We start from the raw sequence: 13,713 nt of genomic DNA, 5'->3' as shown, positions 1-13,713 counted from the left end.
GTTGTTTTAAGGATCAAGTAAGATCAGCAGGCACAGACTAGACCCTCAACATGCTTTTTTCTTTTTTGCTATAAACTAAATCACACCCTGGATAGCGACTGGGAATCGGAGTCGGTGTTCCAGTACCGGGGTTACTGTAATAATGGCCTTGCATGGTATTTAATCTTTCTGGGCCTCAGTTTCCTAACTAAGAAAATTGTAGATGCTACACACAGACATTATAAAAACAGATATAAATCAGTTAAGCTATTGTCATAACATGATAATCAAAGAATATTACTATTACAGTTTATCTTAATGTTAAAAATGCAAAACTGCAAAAATATATGACTCCTCTTCCTCTGTTACTTCATCTCAAAAATCCTACAAATTTTAATTTTTTAAGCATGAAGTTGTAAAGATTTAGTAGCCATGTTGATTTTTATTCCCATATCCTGCCCCTGCTGAAGAACACTGATCTACTAGAAAGATCTCCAAAAAATGCTTAACTGCAAAAATCAAGGTGAAGGATAAAGAATAAACTATTTTTTATATAAAAAAGGGTAGATAAGAATCTTTATTTGTATTTTCTTGTTTACTCATAAAGACACTATAGAAGTACATGTAAGAAGCTAGTATCAGTGGTTATAAGTTGGGGAAGAGGAACTGGTAGATGAAGGATGACGTGGGATCCTGTACCTTTATATACATATTTTGAAATGTATTTTATATATTTAGGAATGCTCATCTAAAATCAAAGACTGAAATTCAGACTTGTGAAGAATTAAGACTGAGCAAAGAAAACTTTTAATTACAAAGCTAAGTATACAACAGTATGGAAACCTCAAATGACCTCCTTCTTAGATAACCTGGGTATCCTTCAACCTGTCTGTACTTTTTTTAATGAAATGCTCAAAAAGAATTGAAAATATCATCAATAGTCTTCTTCACATTTTCCACTATGAAAACTAAACCCAGCAGTAGCACATACAGAAAAAGATCTGTCAGCCCACCCCACCGCTGAGTCCCCCAGTAGACAAGTCTACTTGTCTAGGAGCATATTATCTCAGCAGAGAAAGTGCACTGCACATTTACACGCAAGAAACGAGGAACAGGAGAAACATGAACAGAACATCAAAGAGGCTTTGGGAGAATCAGCTATTAGCATCCATTGTGGTATGCTGGCATGTCACTGGATAATGCACATTCAAAGTATCGTACTCTTCCAGGAAGGGAGAAGAGCTTGTGGTGTAGACCTGTGAACAAAAGAGAAATGGAAAATACTGATCCTAAATATATTTCAGAAGCAAATAGTGAAGAGTTATGAATGTTAGATCTCTTTGTTGTCTCTGACATTCTAAGTTTTCAAAAACAATCAACTATGCCCTAAAGTGGTGGTTACCAGCGGCAACTCCCTGCCCCCAGATGGTCTCCCCTACTGTCCTCATCATCGGTTTCCTGCTCCAGTAACAACTGGTACGTGTGCTGTGCCAGGCAGTGTGCGAGGTGCTTTTGTGTAGATTGTTTTACCTAACCCTTAGAACAGTGCTGTAATGAGGGAGGTTCCAGTATTACCTCTGTCCCACAGATGAAGAAAATGAGACCTGTAGAGGTTAAACTGCTTGCTCCGTCACCCTGGGTAGAAGTGGGGAAACTGACTCAGCTTTGAAAACTGAACTCCAAAATCTCAATTTCTCCCCCAGCACTACCCTGCCTCCCACAAGATTCCACTGCCTCTTTCCCGTTGGTGTATCAGTGCTGGGGGGTGTACTGGCTCCGTCAGTCATCCTGCCTGCCCCTTGCCCTTAGCCACCTGCACTGCTTCCTGCCATCTGCTGCTGGGGCAGTAGGGAACAGGCAGCAGAGAGGACCTCATTCCTATCCTAAAGCAGGCTACTGCCATCGTGGAGCCAATAAGATACAGAAGAACACAGATCACAGCGGGTACCCAGTCACCCACAGAGAGGGGAGGAAGAAATGGAAAGAATGATACACAGTCAAAGTGTTAGCAACCTGGGGACAAGCCAATATCATCATTACCATCAAGTTAAAGATGGCTCTGCATGCTGTCTACCAGGCAAGGTGCTCTTGGGAATACAGATGCATAGTTCTGTCTGTGACAATCCAAGGCATCACATGCTGGGGGACTTTTTTACATGCTTCTAGAAAAGAAACAGGCAGCCAGGGAAGGCGCCATGCCTGTGGGAGCCCCAGGCAGGCCTCGACAGATCAGGGAGGTGAAACTTTCAGTTGGCCAAGCACCTGAAGTCTCAGTCTGTTAAAAGACAGGCTGGTTTGCCTTTTCCTCCCTAAGTTTGTTTTTTAGTGTAGCAACAAAACGGAAAGTCTGGAGAAGAAAAAAATGTTAAAATATTGATCTGAGGAACTGCTTTCAAATAATTAAGAACCACATTCAGAGCGGTGGGGAGGGAGAACATGAAACGTGAATGGCTCTTCAGTGCATACTCAAAGTAATTGTTTTTTAAAGTTTCTTCTTGATGGCTATAATATATTCAAAGCAAAGGAAAAAAAAACCTATTCAGCAAATGGCGAAAAGAAAAATTCATCTGAGAAGACACTTTTCAATATGAAAAATTAAAATGGGCGTCAAGAAAGCACAAGCTTACTGGTATTCAATGAACATCCATCACCCGATAGTTCTTTCTAGAAAGTGACTCAACTGACAACATAGCGCTGAGGAAGTAACAACATATAATTCAGGCTCTAAGTAATTATGCTGGTACACATTTGCACACGCTATCCTTATCGTAACTCCCTTGTTAGTTTCCGTTTCCTCCCCTGGCCCTAGACGGAGCACCTTTTAAAGTCTCCCCCCGGCCATTTGATTGGAGGGTGCAGTGTCTCCTAGACTAGATTCCATGGCCTCAGAAGGAAACTGTTCTCCTCAAGTTTCCGTTTCCTCCCCTGGCCCTAGACTGAGCACCTTTTTAAGTCTCCGCCCGGCCGTTTGTTGGAGGGTGCCGTGTCTCCTAGACCAGACTCCACGGCCTCAGAAGGAGACTGTTCTCCTCAAGTTTTGTGCCGGTGAGCTCTTAGGCGGACCTTTCTCTGCTTCTGAAACTTTTCCTTTCACTAGTTTTTCTTTCTAGGAGATTCTTTGTTTGAATTTCTTTAAAGATTTTCTCCCAATGCTGGTCCCTTTGCTCAATCTGAGGATTTTATAAGCTCCTCTTAGGATCCTGTTTCTCTGCTAAAAGCTCCTTAACCTCCTGATAATTAATAGGTTGTTCAACTATTTGCATCTTATTAATTCACTTCCTATGACCCTTGGGGAGCCAAACAAGACTGTTCAGATGCTGAAGAGTCCTGACTCACCGTGCCCCATTTTTACTTTATATTTCTCTGACACCAACTAAAGCCTTCTCTATCACCTCTTGCCCCAATTCTTGTTTCACAGTGAAGGAAAATAGCAACCCAGTTTCCTGGATCTGGACCCATTTATGGTGTCTCCTAGTGATCTCAATGATGATGACAGTATCTTCAGTAATAAGGACATAAAGCAGACACAGATTTATACTCATACATGGCTAGAAGACGCCAAAAAACATGTTACTGTTTCTTCTATATCTTGCTGACCAAGTCAAATGAATCAAGCATTACATTATGACTATGGTATGCTGGAGCTGTAATTTTTTTAAAAACCTTTGACTTCTGAGAGAAATAAAAGGAAGCAGCCTACATAGAATAAAAAAGACTAGTCATAGCTATTTTTATGAGTGCTCTTAAAAATTAGACTAAACAGTGAAAAGTCCCATTGAAAAAGCAGAGTCGAGCAAGGAAACATAAATTACTGGTTGATTACCAAGAACCTATCTCAACCTAAGGAAGCTTTCTAACAAATTCCATGTAATTACTCTAAACTACTTAGAATTCTGTGGTTATTTAGCCATAAACCCAGCTGCTATCAATACAATGCAACAATTAAAATTACATATTAGATAAAAATTGCTAAGAGATATAGGGGGTCATCATCATAAGCAGACTATCAAAGTCTAGCCATGAGAGCAGACATAAAACTGAATAAAGCAGAGTATGTAGTTTCTTGCTTATCAGTTAACTTGTTAAATCAAGAAGAAAAAGTAATGTATTAAACTAGCATGGAAAGAATGAAAAGCAAATATAGGCATTGAGAGCCATCAAGGTGAGGTTACACAGTTAGGTCTAGGATGAGAGATACACTATTTTGTCTATCTTCAGAAAAGACCAAACAAGATTTGGTATCATCACACTATCTGGTTGTTGATGGGCAACTATTTTAAATTCTGACTAGAGTGATATCTGCAAATATACAGGCAGGTTTTAACAGAAAAAAGGTAAGCTGTTAAATAACAGGCACGGTACTTTGCACACAGTAGTTGCTTACTACAGTGGTATAATAAAAGTCTGAAATGAGTTAACTGTCAGCTGACCTGCACAGCACTGTGGATGAACCCATTTTAAGAACCAGGTCGTTCAGTGGTTTCCATGCCCTTATTTCAAATTGTGGTTTGAAACAAAACATGATGTCTTATGGAGAGAGCTTTGTCATTTAGGATTTTTCTAAGAACTGGGAAAGAGGTATTTTCTGAAGGAAGGGAATCTTCCACCTAGCTGTTATGGGGAGCAATTAGTTTAATTAATGACATAAACATTGAAGCAGTGACTAGGCCAGTGAATCTGGGGACTTCATCAGTGTGTTATGAAGCGAAGGGCTCACTCAGTAACAGCCTGCAGAAGTGACAGCCTAAACCAAAGACTTTTCCAGAGAAAGACACACTTGCCATTTATGCTTCAACCACCTATCCTCGAGGTAAAGAGTGATTCTCAAGGGATGGCCCCTTTCAAGAGGTCTATGAGGTCAAAGCTATTTTCACAGTAACACTAGCTTTTTCACTCAGTCCCTCACAAGGAGTATTCCAGAGATGTGATGTGTGGTGATGTCATTGTTCTGACAGCTGACGGATGTATGAAACAGATCTGAGAATCCAACTGCCTTCAATTAAGCCAGGTATTAGAGTTTGTAGAAATACAAAACAACACAGTCTTTTCCACCAAGTTTTGGCATTATAAAAAGTGATTTTTCATAAAAAAAATACGTTATTAATGTTTACTATTTTAATGAATATATAAATATTTTAAAATATCTTGGTGTGAATTGCTAATACTATAAATATTGGTAGACATAACCCACACAATCAAAAGCTCTTCAGAGTCCTCAATTATTTTTAAGAGTATAAAGGAGTCATGAGACCAAGAAGTTTTAAGAACCGCTGCTATGGAGATTTTACTGAGTTGCACTGAAATTATCTGCTCATCTTTCCCAAGAGCCTACAAACTCTGGAGAACAGGATCCTCCCCTCTTCATCTCAGTATAGCCCGGTATTATATTCCTTTGTTGTTTGCAAATTAAATGAACAAAAGTGTTGCTATATTCATAACATCAAAAACTTTACATTTAAGATCCACACAGTATATTTGTCTCCTAAAGGATGACAAATGAGAAGCTAAGCTGACTCTGAAGTTTTTCACTACTTATAGGTTGATTTCTGCAGCTACCAGAAACAACACAGTGCCACTAATGGCTTGTGAAACTGGTTTTATTGGTCAATAATCATGCTAAGCTTATTTATATGGGCCGGTTGTCTGAAAAATTAGGAAAGAATCTGAAAAAGCAGAGCCAGAATTGGTGTGTTAGGGTGGTCAGGTCAGAGATGACTATTTCCTTTTCAGTTTCATTTGTTTGTTGATGTAATGTTGTCTGTGTAGTAAACAAGCATATTTGTCCAGGGGAGCTCTAGCTCTGAGGAAAAATAAAAAGAGCCACCCCTTTGTGTGCAGAGATGAAGTTATCAAGGAGAGGGAGGGACTAGGATGTGGACACTGGCAGCCTCTCCCTTCTCAGACAAGCGAGCACACAGAGTCCTAACACAGGGTTCTCAAGGAGGCAGAGAAGATACTCCAACCGTCTCGATTCTTTCCAGAGGACACGGTACTCAACCAATCATACACAATTTTTCTAAATACCTAAAACCATGCTCATGGTAAGCACCAGAGCACCTTCTTTTAAAAATGAATAAAATTAGTTAGGATAATAGTACAGTATTTTCCCCAGGAAAATGTTCATTCATTCATTTAAAAAACCATTCATTTGGTACCTTCTACATGTAAGGGCTTTGTAGTAGACACTGTAGAAGACACAAATGAATCAATCAGACATATGTCCTGTGCTTAAGAAGCTTGTATTTTAATAGTGTTGATTGTAGTATACATAAATAAAACAAAAATAAAAAGTGATGAGAATTATATATAAATCATTATGGGTATGACTGGCATTATAGCATTTAGACACACCATCTGTTTCCTATGTCTTATGTGATGCAATTACTAACAGTCTTACATAGAGGAGATAAAATACAGTCATACATGTGTGCTGACATGTCTGTGTGTAAATAAAAACTCGCAAAGATGCTCTGAATGTATAATTTATAATAAGGAGCCAGCATTATGGCTAGTACCAAAGAACACTCAAGATGACAGATGTGATTATTTTTGAAAAAACAAGGAGCTGGCGTTGCACATAATAATAGCGATAAACCGCAGCAAATTATAACATTTCCAAGCCATAAGAGAAACTCTAAAGAAGAACTGTCATAAGCCACTGCTGTAAACCAGTTTGGATTTAACTACCTCGCATTTGCGTCCATAAAACCAGCTTCTACAATCTGTTTTCACTGGACAAGATTCAGTGACTGTTCCTATAATCTTCTTGTGTCAGTCCTTCAACATGAATATGAGTACTCCAAGACAAGATTCTTCAAACTGGAGTACATATACTCTTGAGCATGCACACAAGAATTTTTCAGAGCACAAGCATGAAGAACATGAAGGAATCAGTGTCTATACCTGCAGTTCTCACACATGCTTTCCAAGACTGATCTGCCAGGAGAAAAAAAAAAAAATGCTTGTGCTCTAAAAGCTTCCTTTTCAAAAAAGTCATACTTAACAGAATCTCACCGAATGCATTTTCCTGGGTTGCAAAACCCTCAATGGTACAGACGTAGGGACAACTCTAGGAACACTTACTTCTTACACAGTCCCATGAGAGCAGAGCGTCAGCAGCTTCAGGACCAACCACTGGATGGAAATACGCAAATAACAGTATCTGTCATTTCATCTGGGCCTCATCTCTCTCACAAATGAAGTGGTTGCCAGAGGGATGTGTATTTACACATTGGCTTAAGTTGAAAAAAAAAAAAGCCAGACTTTTCCTGAATGCCTGTTTGGCTGACTGGTTTGCCAATGATGACTTTTAGATTATATGGCAGATGTTAATATGTATCTTCTGCAGTTATTTAAACCCTGAATACAAAATTCCAGATTCCAGCAAAGTGGTACTTAGTTTAAAAAATTATTTTAGAACAAATTATCAAAAGAGAAGTTAAGAAAACCCCATTTAAAATGAAATAATTAGAAGTTTAATAACCAAGAAGGTAAAAGATCTGTATATTAAAAACTGTAAGACACTGATGAAATAAAATGAAGAAGACACAGAAAAATGGACTGATGTTCCATGTTTATGGATTGGAAGAATATTGTTAAAATGTCCATACTACCCAAACTATGAAAAGATTCAATGTAATTCCTATCAAAATTACAATGTATTTTTTCACAGAAATGGAAACATCAATCCTAAAATGTATATGGAACCAAAAAGATGTTGAATAGCCAAAGCAGTCTTGAGAAAGAACAAAGCTGGAGGCATCACATATCCTGATTTCAAAGTATACCAGAAGGCTATAATAATGACAACAGTTGGTGTTAGCATAAAAAAGACGCAAGAGACCAGTGAAGCACAAAAGAGAGCCCAGACATAAGCCCATCCATGTATGGTCAGTTAATCTTCAACAAAGGAGCCAAGAATATACAAGGGGAAAAGGACAGTCTCTTCAATAACTGGGGCTGGAAAAACAGGACATGCACATGCAAAAGAATGAAACTGGACTCCTATCTTACATTACACACAAAAGTAAACTCAAAATGGATTAAAGATTTGAACCTAAAACCCGAAACTAACATTCCTAGAAAAAAGTACAGGGGATAAGCTCCCTGACACTGGTCTTGGCAATGAGTTTTTAAACTTGATACCAAAAGCAAAGGTAACAAAAGCAAAAATAAGCAGATGGGATCACATCAGACTGAAAAGCTTCTGCACACAGAGAAAACCATGAGCATGATGAAAAGGTAACCTATGGAATGGGAAAAGATATTTGCAAACCACATATATCTGATAAGGGGTTAATATCCAAAATATACGAACTCATACAACAGCAGAAAATCCAAATAACCCAATTAAAAAATGGGCAATGAACCCAAATAGACATTTTTCTAAAAAAGATACACAAATAAGCAGGTGTATGAAAAGGTACTCAACGTCACTAACCATTAGGGACATGCATAACCACCATGATGAGATATCATCTCACATCTGTGAGGATGTCTGTTATCAAAAAAGCAAGAGATGACAAATGCTAGAGAGGATGTGGAGAAAAGGGAACATTTCCTGTACACTATAGATGAGAATATAGACTGGCACAGTCAATATAGAAAACAGTATGAAGGTGTCTCAAGAAATTAAAAACAAAATTACCTGAACAAAATGAAATCTCTATCTTGAAGAGATATCTATAACTATGTTCACTGCAGCATTATTTATTCTAGCCAAGATACGGAAATAGCCTAAGTGTCTGACAACGAATGAGTGGATAAGGAAACCGTGGCATGTATTTGTGTTTAAATACAAATGTATTTTACATATGTAAATATGCAAACAGTTTACATATATACATATATATGTGTAAAGTACATTTTATAAAATGTATATAAATATAAATAAATGTATAACATTTATATTGATGGACACATGTTACATATGATACACTATATAACATATATCTACAGTACACAAATACATTTTTATATATGCACACACACACATATATATGGTGGAATATTAGCCAGCCTTTAAAAAAGAAGGAAATCCTGACATTTGTGACAACATGGATGAATCTAAAGGGCATTATGCTAAGTGAAATAAGCCAGGCAGAGAAAGACATATGGCACATGGAAATTGCTTAAATGTGGAATCTAAAAACAAGTTGAACTCACAGAGTAGAATGGTGGCTTCCAGGGACTATGGGAATGGGGGAAATAGGAAGGAGCTGGTAAAACTACAGTTACAAGATGAATAAGGCCTGAGGTTACAATGTATAACATGTGACTAGAGTTAATACCATATTTTATAATTGAAATTTGCTAAGAGAGTAGAACTGAGTGTTTTTACACACACACACAGAAGATGAGTATGTGAGGTGATGGAGCTACTGTCGGGAATCCTTTCATAATTCATATGTATATCACCACATTGCATGCTTTAGATATTACCTTTCAATTATGCCTCAGTAAGTAAAAAAGAGCATTCACTAAAAGAAAGTGCTATAATTGGGCTTCCCTGGTGGCTCTCAGTGGTAAAGAATCCACCTGCCAATGCAGGAGACACAGGTTTGATCCTTGGGTCGGGAAGGTCCCCTGGAGAAGCAAATGGCAACTCACTCCACTATTCTTGCTTGGGAAATCCCATGGACAGAGGAGCCTGGCGGGCTACAGTCCATGGGGTTGCAAAAGAGTCATACAGAACTTAGCAACTAAACAACAAGATCATTATTCTTTACATGAACAAATTAATTGTACATAATAGAAAATTATTTTAGGAGCTATAAGAGGAAACATTTGAAAACCACTGCTCTATGAGATATGAACTAAAAAGAATGTAAGCACGATGATAAATGAGAATTTTTATTTAGGCTGGTAAGTTTCTCTAATACACAGAATGTCCCTTGAGAAAGACACCAGATGTGGAGCAGGTCCATGAAGTAGCTGGTGTTCCTGTTAGAGAGGCAGTGTGGTTGGGGAAAGAGAACAGGCTCTGCCCCTTCCTGATCTTTCTGACTCTCCATTTTCATTTTCTCTGTAAAATAGAGAATAATCTCAAATCCTGTAGGCTTACCATGAGAATCAGAACCAACAGCTATAGTTAAAGACTTAGCTCAGTGCTTGGCAGCACGTCACCAGCCCTAAAAGGTAGCCATTATACAGTCTCATACATTTTAGTCTTTGGGTTGAAACTAAAATTATTTACTGCCTTTTTTAAAGGAGAAAACTTAGTTACTAACTCAAACACTTCTGATATGCATTTTAAGTCATTTTTTCCAGTAATAACAACAGATTTAGATAGTCATTAGTCCTACTGGATGTTCTCCGTGAGAAAAATGGATGGCCCTGTAGGTCAGGAATACAGGCTGTACCCACCCACAGTTTGGGATATTATTAATAATGAACAATTGGGTAAGTTAATATTCAGCCAGAATACCATTACTAGAAAACATCTGACACATAAATAGTAAAGTCTTAGTCAGTCCTGACATCACCTGGGAACTTGTTATAATGCGAATGTTGAGGTCCACTCTTTGCCTTGAGAATTGGAATTCACCATTTAACAAGATTCCTAGGTGATTCAATTGAATGTTAAACTGTCAGAAGTACTGGTAAAGAACAGGTAGAGAGCCTAACTTCTAATGACAGACTGACAGATGCACATGTCTATAAACACACAACACACACACAGGTGTAGGTCACAGTGGTTTTCAACGGGGGGGTGGTTCTGCACCCCAGAAGACACTGGGCAGTGTCTGGAGATAATCTTGGATGTCACAACTGGTGAGAGACCAAGAACGCCGCTAAAACATATTACAAGGCCCCCCACCATAAAGAATCAGTTGGCCCAAAATGTAGTGCTGAAGATGAAGAACCCCTAGCATAGATGACACAAACCTCCCAATTGGAAAAGGCACTAAGGCATATTAATTGGAACTATTCATGGGAGAAGGAGCCATAATTTGACCCCACAGTTCTGACGGGAAGAATTTCCTATCTGGATATCTCAAGATCTGTGCTGCTTTCAAGATTATGAGTATCCTGATTAAAAGCTCTCAGACTTACTTCCCTGCTGTTACTAGTAAAACCAGAGTCAATGATAACCTTGTTACATATAAAGTCAGTCAGCTTCAATACCTAAAACCAGTTAACATGCAAAGAAAGATAAAAGAAACAAAACTATTACTGTTTGGTTTAAATCCCAAGGAAGGAAGCTGCCTCAGGGGACCCTCAATTGCCAAGTTGTGACAGCAAACCTTCTTACCTAAACTAATTTGTCTGTGAAACCTGAACAGATGTAAGGCTATTCATTATCTTAATTACCCCACTTAGTGCACATGTCTAGGTAGCTCACGATGGAAGTATTCAAAGGTCTGCCTAGCTGATGGTGTGTAACAAGCACAGTGTCTAACAGGCACCCAACTGGCCCTGGGATGGATCCATCAGGGCCTCCCTCCTAACATGGGCTCAACTGGTTGATGGTTGGGGGTGTAACTCTTTCTGCATATAAATTCCTATCTTCTTCCCTGAAAGGCTTTACCAGACTAGCCTAAGGTGTGCTCATGGGACTGGTCCAGGGAAATAGCAGGTTGTTAAGAAACAAGTAGTAAGGAAATGCTGAGACATATGTATTCACATTGTCACTTTTATGTATCTAACCATGTAAAATGGAGCTTGGAAACAGATGGGGATACTAGCTGATTTTCAGAACCTACAGAAAACAATAAATGAACTTGCACCATGCTGAAAAAGATGCATCATGCTTGCTCCAAGAAAACACTGAACACAGTGGAAACAACTGAAATGTCTTTAAACTCTTTTTTGCCAGTTTTGGCAATGCCAGGATCCACTGATGGCCATTCAGTTTTAAGGTTCTTTTCCTCATACTCCACACAATCTTCCCTTCCTCGTATCCTAAGAAAACATACCTTCTTCTTATGAAAATGAAACAGCACTTGGCATTGTTTAATAAGCTGAAAAGAAATCCTGAAAAGCTTTTGTGAAACTATTCTCTAATAAAATTCTAAGAACTGTGATGTAGAGAGGGGAAAATATTTCACTGCAGCATTGTTAAATATCATCCTAATGCTCATGTGGGAGGAAACTTCGCCAGTTTCTGTAATGACTTCACCACCGGCACAGTTTACCATGGACTCTGCCGCTGAGCTGTGAAGTCCCACTACCTTTCAGGAGGGAGCCGCCATGCTTCTCTTCTCAGGTTCCCATGTGTATCAGATGGGAATGGGACAGGGCCAGAAGCCCTGGGCAAGCCTCCTGCCAAGAGTGTGGATTAGATCATCAACCTACCCCACCCCGGCTTCCTCAGAACTGCACAGGCCACAGCCCTTGGGCCAGCCTGTCAGGTTCTCAAAACAGGAAAAACTAAAAGTGGATCCTCCCCGCAAAAAAGTTTGAAAGTTCTTACATCATACAATTATTTTAAACACATAGCCTCTTGCGTAGTGTAATTACAGAAGAGCAGATTCGAATCTCAAAAAGGACTCTATTTCCAAGAATACCCCAAGTTAATTTCCCTGTACAATGTTCTCTCACATACTTAAACAATTTTAAAAAGAAAGTTCTGTGGCAAGGATTAAAGACTTGCATTGGATAATTAACTCATTCCTAGTAGATAAGATACACTAAAACTCTCTATGCTTGATCAAAAAAACAAATATTTACAACTTTTCACCCATGACAAGTCCTTCAGTTAAATTCTTCAGGGATTCCATCCTATTTTAGCTTCTCTATAACAATACTGCAAAGCTGTAATTACATCCTCTATAATTAGGCCATTCCCAGTGTAATTAGGAGTGCCACAAATTTAAAACTGTGACCTCAATACTGAGGGAAAAAGTGTGTGGAAGAGAGTTTATACTGCATGCAATATGTCTTCCATGTTTTGTTGACAAATTTAAAACATAAAGAAAAAAAATAACATGTTATCAAAGTCATCATTCAAAGGACTCATGATTCAAAAAGGTTCCTGATGAGATCTTTTCCTTCATCATGTCTAACACCTGACACTCATCAAGCTCTTCTGTATCAAAGCCCACGCTCTCCCGTATGTTATGAAGACCCTAACCCCCTTCAGGTACTCGTCAGTTCCTCTCCTTCAGCTACCATCCACTGTAGGAACAAACATAGATGTATATGGGTTCCTGACACAATGGCAGGCTAGTGTAAACCAAGCTTAAACTGGCAAATAGGTCCATTAGTAAAGTGCCTAACTTATAAGCAATGTGGATAAATTTAATCTTAACTAAGAATAAGGAAGCCAATCAAACATTAGTAATCACATAATGTTTCAAGCAAACCATTTGATAAATACAAATAATAACCACATTAATAAAGCAGATCAACAGCAACAAAACTCAAATGCTTATGGGTCAGCACTGTGAGAATCTTAGATGAATTATCTCATTTAATTTTCACAAATGGCCCCTGGATAATAAAGTTATCACCTCCAGTTTTCACAGAGGAAACTGAAGCCCAGGGGATGTTAAATAACTGCCCAGGTTAATTAGTTGGTATGAGGAGGGCCAGTCTTGAAGCTTGGTGCAAGTGAGTCTCAAGCTTATGCTTATTTTTACAACCTTCAGGCTACAGTGTCTATTGATTATATTTTACACAAGCAATTTAAACCAAACATTCTTGTCCTTACTCTTTTACTAAGGCTCCTGGTGAACTAAAACTGTTAGCAATCAATGAGGGGTGGGAAGAAAGCAGGAAGTGAAAAAAAAA

At 38.5% G+C, this 13,713-nt stretch overlaps 2 protein-coding genes across 5 annotated transcripts in view; one reads left to right on the top strand and one right to left on the bottom strand.

The window, feature by feature from the left end:
- CMSS1 (cms1 ribosomal small subunit homolog) overlaps nucleotides 1-13,713 on the bottom strand; it is a 372,626-nt gene that overhangs the window by 328,126 nt on the left and 30,787 nt on the right. The window lies entirely within an intron of this gene.
- The window catches only part of FILIP1L (filamin A interacting protein 1 like), a 293,470-nt gene that overhangs the window by 260,600 nt on the left and 19,157 nt on the right, over nucleotides 1-13,713 (top strand). The gene's annotated exons all lie outside the window — the stretch shown is intronic.

The sequence above is a fragment of the Cervus canadensis genome, chromosome 27, assembly GCF_019320065.1.
Source record: "Cervus canadensis isolate Bull #8, Minnesota chromosome 27, ASM1932006v1, whole genome shotgun sequence".
NCBI classification, from domain to species: domain Eukaryota; kingdom Metazoa; phylum Chordata; class Mammalia; order Artiodactyla; family Cervidae; genus Cervus; species Cervus canadensis.
This window is presented reverse-complemented; position numbering and strand designations above follow the sequence as displayed.